The sequence below is a fragment of the Zosterops lateralis genome (genome assembly GCF_965231275.1).
Source record: "Zosterops lateralis genome assembly, chromosome: 5".
In the NCBI taxonomy this organism is placed as follows: domain Eukaryota; kingdom Metazoa; phylum Chordata; class Aves; order Passeriformes; family Zosteropidae; genus Zosterops; species Zosterops lateralis.
In genome coordinates this window covers 57,864,341-57,871,213 of record NC_139766.1, presented here as the reverse complement: position 1 = coordinate 57,871,213, position 6,873 = coordinate 57,864,341, and positions in this window count along the sequence as shown.

Genomic DNA, 6,873 nt, shown 5'->3' with positions numbered 1-6,873 from the left:
TGTCCCCATGTGTTATAAGTACTATTGGTGTGTTATTTCCAATATTTAATGTGTTCACTAAGATTTTTACTTGATGCAGGTACTTGCCTGTCTGAGGAAGGGTAAATTTAGGCATTGGGCAATGTCATGTATCCACTGGTTAGTAAATAGCACACTATCTCCTGGTGCAGCCATGCAGCTGTGAGCTTTTTCAGTTCATTGTGCTTCTCTCATCCTGATCCAGCACATGTTGGCTGCAGCAATCCCTCTCCAGAGTGGCTGAGGAGTAGTGGAGCAGGTCAGGATATCCATGATTTTCCATTGTGGCTCTGCTTGGTAGGAATATAATGTTGTCCAAAATAGTACCAGGAAGCTGGTTGAATGTTTTGAAGTTGCAAAATGAGAGGTGCCACAATTCCAGTCTTAAGCTGGCCAGTGGTGTGGTTGGTCCTGCAGTCAGATGTCTACATGTTGCCAGCACTTCAAAACCCACTGGTTTTCATATTTGTCTTTCAGTTCCCCTTGCTTTCTCTCAAAGTCTGGTGTACAACCAGCTGGCAAAAACATGACTCTGCTGATGAACGTGTTCATCTAAAGCATTGGTGACATTTTATTTGTCAAGCTGAGTCTTTTTACCATCTCAGTCTGGGTTTGGTGTGAGTATTCTCCATACTTCATTTCCCCATCTGGAAAGAGAGATTTGTCTTTCTCTCTTTCTTTTCCATCTCTGCAGACTGCCCACAGACACTGTAATACAACATGAGCTGGCACAGGAGACCTGGCTGTGAGAGGCTGAGGGCAGTCTGTCTCTCTGTCTGCATGTCTGTATCCATCAGCTGGTTTGTCTCCACTGTCAGACTGCACAGGAGCACTGGATGACCGAGGAAGATGGGCTGTTCCATGGAAAGGACAGGCCCTGCCCCAGCAACACCCCTCAGGGCTGGTCTCTACCCCCCACAGCTGTGCCAGACTCTGCCCTGACAGACCCCTGTGGGTTCCCCTCACTGCCCTCAGTTCACATTCCTAAGGGAGGAGACAACTCTTGCTGTACTCAAAAAGACTAGCCCAGAGAATAAAGGCTTGAAAATCACAGTGACATTTAAAAAACAAATATCCATCACTGAAGGATAGACTCATGTCCTTTTTTTTCTCCTGGAGAAACTTGTAACAGCCTGCTTCTTCAGCCTGATTGCATTAATTTAACTGTTCTTTGCTGCTAATAATAATTACAGGGAAACATTACACAAAGAAAAAAATTGTCTTCCTTTAAAAGATGTGGCTTGAAAAGTTTTGATATGTGAAATCCAGTTCTAGCTGGGAGCAATCTGAATTCCTCAAGTAAAATGTGCCCAATGTGGAAATATGTTTCAAAATCAGGAGCAAAATGTGTGACCTAGAAGCCGTAGGGGAGACAAGGAATTAACTGGAGAAAGCTCAAAATGGAGCTTGAGATGGAGCTCCAAATCTGCTTGGAGGGAACCATAGGAAGGGTTTCCAGAAAGATCATCTGCTTGGCGTTGTCATCACCTCTGTAGGGATCTAAATGCTAGACAGTGTGCATGAACAGGAAAGACAAGAGTGGAAGAATAAACTGTACAAAATGAGCAGTTAATTTCCTGTACAAAGGTGAAATACCTCCATAGGAAACAGAAGGAGAAAATCTTTTAGGCATAACTGGGATGATTGTTTCTCAAAGAACAGATGAAAATCCTAAATAATGATGGAAAGCAAAATTCGAGGCTTTGGCAGTCTGTGCTTGAGCACTTTAATTAGAGTGCATTGTGGGAGTAAATGAGTCTCCATTCTGTGGACGTTCTCCAAGTATCTGTAAGAGCTGTTCCCACTGCCCCTGGGGTTTATCAGCATAGGGTCTGGCTGTACCTTTGGAAGCTTTTGGAAGAACTGGTGCTGCCAAAGCCAAGGCACACATTTTCCCCTTCTACCCTGTGTCCACAAATAGGTGTCAGTATTGTTGCACCTGAGGAAAAACAGCCTGACTGTAAACTTTCATTTGCCAATTGTCTTCTTCTAGCAGTACCTTGGTTTGTTCATCTACCTGGCTGCTTTTGTGGAAGTTGCTGCTAAAAGCAGTAGCCCACTCTCTTCTGATGCATGTTTCAGCACAGAAGCTTTGAAGATACAGGTGTTTTCATTGTGAGCTAACATCTGCCAGCTTGAATGTGTGGTGCCAAAACATCAGTTCCCCACAGCAGACAGCACACATGAAGCTTATTCTAAGAGTGGAGGTCAGAGGGAAGTGCAAATAGTTTTTCCTTAGTTAACAGGAGAACTGTGAGGTAGCTCCCCAAGGAAGCTGAATCTTTCCCTGGGGAATATGGGTGGGCCTTATTGTCATCATCAAATTTTTAAAACATTGTTCCTCCTCTCTTGAGGTTAATTTGAAATGTGGGATTTAGCAGAAAATGTTTTCTGTTTGCACAGGAGGTCCTGAGCTACAATATTCTTCATACTTGCTGGAAGTGAATCACCTCTGAAGTATTAAGAGATTAGTTTTCTTTTCCTTCATTTATATTGTTGAAATGTCTTATTCCAATATTCATCCAGGAATATATTAGTAATTACTAATATTGTAATACAATTATAAAATCTCTTGAGTAGGTGCATGAATAAAGCCATCAAATAAGACAAAATGCTAATAAAATCTCACACAGCTTGGGAAATATTACCATAATAACACTTAATGAAGGATAAGTCATACATAACAAAAAATACAGTAGTACAATGAAAATAACACAACTATAGTTAAGTGTTGTTCATTAAAGCCCTTTCTGTTAATGTAATTTGATTATAGTCCCATTCCACTAGGGGTCAAATTCATCCCTGGTGTGACTTGGAGAGAAGGTATTCGAGAGATGGATTTTTGCCTTTGGTTGGGGCTGCTCAGAATTTTGTGCTGTGCTGCTTCTGAAGTAGTTCTGAGCACCTTCTTCTGACATTTGTGTAAACCTGAGTTTTTCAGGTTTCTTAGCATCGTGTCCTTGCACGCCCCTGCTCCTTGTGCTCTTGTCCTTGAATGCCTTCTAGTGATACCAGCACTCTACTGAACTGGAAATGTTTGCTTAAACCCAGGCAGCAGAGGCGTCCTGTGACTTGGGGAACACTCGCATCAGTAGGTGGAGCTGTACCGCGCAGCAGGAGCTCACTTGGATGCTCTGGGTTACATCCACGCTAGCACAGGCATTGCGTTGGTGCAGGTCGGGAGTGCATTTGAAGAAAACTTGGCAGCTGTCCCTGATGCGCTGCACTTTGACCCGCAGCACAGAGCGGAGGGGACAGCAGCCCTGTATGATCCTGACCGGACAGGCGCTTCCCATTAGCAGAACAGAGCCTTAGATTAGGGAGTCCCCAGCATAAAACTGTTTGCTGAGTGTGCTTGAGGTAACACTGATGAGCGTGCGATCAGAAATCATTAAACCATTCTTCTTTTAAATGCCACCTTTGTCTCCTACTAATCACTTTGCTGACTATTTCATAATGACGAAATTGAGCTCTTTCAGTGCTGCCCCGGGATGTATTGGCCAAAGTCACAGGTCTGCATGTGCAGATTACTTTTTTATTAGGTGTGTTTTCTGCCTTCTCACCAAAGTAAACAAACCATCACTTGCAGTCGTTGAATTCCTTTTATGTTTGTTTGGGTTATTTGGCAATATATTCTGTATGACTGCTGGTGTTTGAGTGGAATAGCTGTCTGAGTTCATTAGTCAAACAATGAGAAGGCTTCCTGGAGCTATCTCTCCATGCTTGTAAATGTCTTGCTAGTATTAAAAGCTTTATTTCTATCAGTTTTACTAGTCCTTCCCACAATTTTCAGTTCTGTTAGGCCACACTGAAGTCTTTTTCTTATGTACATTTCCTGTTCCACAAAAATTTTCTAATGCTGTTGATATCTTTTATTATTTTTATTGCTTTAGTAGCTCTCAAAGGCCATGGTGTCCCATAAAGCAGGCACTGAAACTAATACAGTTGTACATCCTGTAAACTCTTTTGTTTTAATTCCAGTCAACACAACAGAATATGTAGAAAAATAGTGTTTTATTTGCCTCCTTTATTGCATTTATGTTCTGGACAGATGGATGTTTTGACGATTCTTTCACTGTAACTACAGAATCCTTTTTCTGTTCACTTTGCTGGATGATTGCTCCATTTAGCACATTCCTGAGCTTGAGTCTTCACTTCTAGGCTAATTATTTTACAAGGTGCAATGGCTAATCTAAACTGTTATGTCAAGCTGTCAATACCTGGAATCCATTTTTTTTCCCACTTACAGGTACACCCAACCAAACATTCAGTGGAAAAAAAGAATGTGAAGGACAACTCTCATTCAGCTGTCAATCATATTACTGTGTAAACCAGGTGGCAAACATCAATGAAGTAGCAAAACTCTATGAGTTTTCCTTAACTCTTTCAGTTATCTCAGTGCTTATTTGCCACAGTAACATCTGAGAAGACCTACACCTACCCACTTATAACAATAATCTCAGTTATGTGAAATACTGCTTCAGCAATGTTTTCTTTTAGAAACAGTCATCCCCTTTTTCTGCCATCCCACACTCTCCCTTGGGCTATATAAGCATCATGCAGAAGACAATTTGGCATCTCTCAAATAGTGTTTTTTCTCATTTTTCTCTGAGAGAGGCATTAACTTCTTTCAAGAACTTCTTTCCAGGGGCTTCACACTGACTAAGATATCTTAATCTTGCCTTTGCTTAAAAAATCAGGCTAAATGATGTAGTTCTTAGTATTAGCAATTGAGAACTTGTTTGTCTGCCAGACAGGTATGTGTCTTGCAGAGGCTGATCAAAGATTTCAACATGCCATCATGAAGCCCAGCAAAGCCTCAGGTGACTTAAAGCCCTCAATTAGCATGAGTATTTGAAAAATGCGTTTTGGAAGAAAGTCTGAATGCAATCAGCAAGGACTATTGCAACACCATTTGTCTAAAACAATAGAAGTGGTCGTGTTGTATCCAGATTTTGCCTCTATCACCATTGAGGAGAACTGAAAAAGGGTGTGGGCTTAAAGAAGGCACCACTTTCAGCAAGGAAAATTCCAGATAAACTCTAGGAAAACAGTTATGCTGGACAATCATTCAATGAGGCTGCCCAGGAAGGATGTGGAATCTCTGTCCTTAGAAATATTCAGCATTGGACTGGCTGTAACCCTCAGAAATTTCATCTAGTTTTGAAGCTGGATCTGACTTCGAATTGGGGATACTTGGTGCAATGGACCAAACGACCTCCAGAGGTCCCTTCTAACCTACATCTCTCTGATTCTGTGGTTATAAAAGAGCTGATGACTTGAGGTGAGAAAGTAGAAATTGGGAGGATGAAGGGGAAAAGACGATGCTGCTTTTGCTCTCTACTGTACACAGTTTTCTTAGGTTCTTATTCTTTTCTTATTCTTATTCTGTTACAGTCTTGGGCTGTAACAGAATATTTAAGAAAATGCTGCTGTGTCCAAATGACTCAGATTCACAATGCTTACAGCAGTGCAATGGCAGCAGATTTTTAAAAAGCAGGGGCTTTAAAAGTATTTGCTCTTAGCATGCATTTTCTTGAATCTTGTTGAGTTTAACACTGTTAAGAGCTAGATGTATGGGAATACAATCTTGAAATGTAGCAGGGATATGCATAAGGATAGACCATTTAGAATCTATCTTCCAAACAGAGTTATCTCTAAAATAAAAGCAAAGGTACTAATTAAAATATCTGCTTTTGGCATGGTTGAATATTTTCTGTGGAAGAAAAACTAGATGGAATTTTTTAGTAACTTGGATAGTCAACTTCAATCTGATGACTTATATCCATTCCTATTGATTTTTACACCCATTCATCAATCACTTGTTTTGTAACTGAATTTGCAAATAGTTTCTGGCTTAAAACTCTAAATTTTGGGATGCAATAATGCTCTAAATGGAAAATTGCTGTTCAGAGCAGAATAGAAAGTAAGAAAGTACTGTGGTGATTATGCTGATTTCTCATGTTTGATTGTCTCATTTTCTTACGAGTCTTTGAAAACAGTGCTTAAAATCCTTGGGCAAGGATGGTAGAGATGGTGGTCAGTGATCTAAAAATAGCGGTGAGAACATGCGCAGATTTAGCAGTGACACTGGTGATTCATGATTTATCTGATTCTTCCACTTCAAAAAATATTTTCTTGCATCTCTGCATCAACTTACATCTTCTCTCCAAGATCTGCTGCATTAAAAAATCAGTAGAGCATAAAGTTCTTCCATTTTCAAAATAATGGGAACCCGGGATTTTCTGGATTTCATATTTTTAGGGACTCTGAATGAGATGTCTGCTTATATTGTACATTTGTATATTTTTCTTCTTAAAATGTGCTGATCTAAGAGAGACTATGTGAAAAGAGCTGTAGTAGTAAAAATTAAAATTATTTATGCTCCAATCAGTATTTTTCCTTAGAAATGCTGTGCAAACATAGCACCATGTTCCATCCTTTCACATTCCCAGCAGACAAAGAATATATTGTCGTTCAGTGATCATTATAAGGGAAACTCACTAAAGTGACATTTCAGTGTAAATTTATGATTTATTAAAACATTTGAAATGTTCTGCTAAATCACTTCCCTCTTTCCTTTCCCTTGGGCCTCCTCTATCTTATTCATGTATAGTTCCTTTCTTCCTTATAGGAAAAGTCACTGTGCCATACAAACTGTGACAGCATTGCCATCCATGTGGTTATTACTTCCTGATCCCGAGTGAGGGATGATGGCATTGAAAGCAATGGGAAATGACTATGAGAAGTAATTTTAATCTACTTAATTGAACACAGCCAAATGACAGTTAACCAAAATGAAACTCCAGTGTAGTATTTCCAGCAGATATTTATGTTTATGGTTCTGTGTCTGTG